This window comes from Phoca vitulina, unplaced genomic scaffold, assembly GCF_004348235.1.
Source record: "Phoca vitulina isolate PV1807 unplaced genomic scaffold, GSC_HSeal_1.0 scaffold46, whole genome shotgun sequence".
In the NCBI taxonomy this organism is placed as follows: Eukaryota; Metazoa; Chordata; class Mammalia; order Carnivora; family Phocidae; genus Phoca; species Phoca vitulina.
In genome coordinates, this window is record NW_022589749.1 from 12,006,993 (window position 1) to 12,008,563 (window position 1,571).

Below are 1,571 nucleotides of genomic sequence, written 5' to 3' on the forward strand. Positions count from 1 at the left end.
TGCTTCCATGCTCGCAGCGTCAGCCTGGTCCGTGGCCAGCTCCCTCACGGCTCTGAGGTCACTGCTGCAGTCCCGCGTGTCATCTGTGGGGTGACAACATCCAGCAGGAGAAGGAAGGCAGCTTCCCGTGCGTCTCGGAGCAAGGAGACCCTTCCAGGCGTCCCCACGAGCTTCTCACACCTCATTGGCCGGAATTGGGTCACACGGTCTTCCCTAAGCCAATCACCGGCAAGAAGAGTGGGGTAGAATGAACCTCATTGGCCGGAACTGAGTCACACGGTCTTCCCTAAGCCAATCACCGGCAAGAAGAGTGGGTAGAGTGATAAAAATTCCCGGGGGACGCAGACAGACAGTCCGTGTATCTGATACAAGTTGTGTACAATGTGTGCACCTCAGGGCTCAGCATTCAACAGGACTGACCTCATTTGAGGTGTTCTAATCGAAATTAGTTAAGGAAGGCAACAGGTGCTTTCTTCCAAGGATATGCATGTCCCAGGAGAAAGAAATCGAATGAATTTCTAAGGCCTCTGACTTTGTTACATTCTTAATTTAAGTTTTTCCACTTCGGCCATCCCTCATGGCCTGAAAGATGAGGCGGGTTTCCGTCTGCACAAGCTGCGACATTTCCTACGCACAGAAAGGGCCTCGCGGTTTCCAAAACCGGTGTGTTCCTGCTGGTGGGATGTGTTTCAAGGTGATTTAAAGTGGGAGCGTGTGGGGAGGTAGCAATAAACAAGGAGAGAGCAGGATTTTCCATAAATGCAGGAGAGTTGAGGTCTATTACTGCAGGCGGTGGGATCAGGAAGGTTCTAGGGCCGGTGCGGACCAGCTGAGCCGGGGGGAAGGCAGCATGGCGGTCGGTGAGGAGCCCCGCTGAGCCCAGCGGCAGTCAGGGGCCTTAGGGTCTGTCTCCCCGTGAGCGCTCCAGCGGGGCTCCCGCCCCTTTCCGAGCACCTGAAGGAAGGGCAGCTGGGCCCGACACCATGTCAGCATCACAGGATTTTAAAATAAGGACGTGGTCCCCTATTCCATTTCTGCTCTAATTGAAGATTTTGTTCTGATTGCTCTCTTCACAATCCTGGGCACAATCATGTAGCCTTATATTCCTCGGGCACACCCCGGAAGACAGCTGATTTGCTTGGTTCATCGTGTTTCTTCTCCCTGTTGCTGAAGGGCACGGACTGCAGGTGGCTCAGTCCTCACAGGATGGGCAGGGGGCCCCATGCATGGAGCCAGCCCGACGCGGTCGCCCTCCAGCACCCTGTTCATTGCTCTGAGGCCCTGGGTTACCCAGTCAGTGTCACTGGGATTTCAGCCCATGTTCCTGTTAGTGACCTTGGTCAATTCTACTTAAAGATGCCTGAAGACATGGGGACATGAACAGGTGGATGTGGCCAGAGGCCTGGAGGCTCGAGGAGAGGGCTCAGCATCCTGCTGCTCATTTTCCTCTTGGTCTTCGATTTCCCTCTAAGTGAACTGGGCACATCTCTTCCTTCTCCTCCTGGGGGCACATTCATGCTCAAGGACTCTTTTTCTCGGGTTGAGTGCTGGGGGTGGGGTGGTGGGGGATG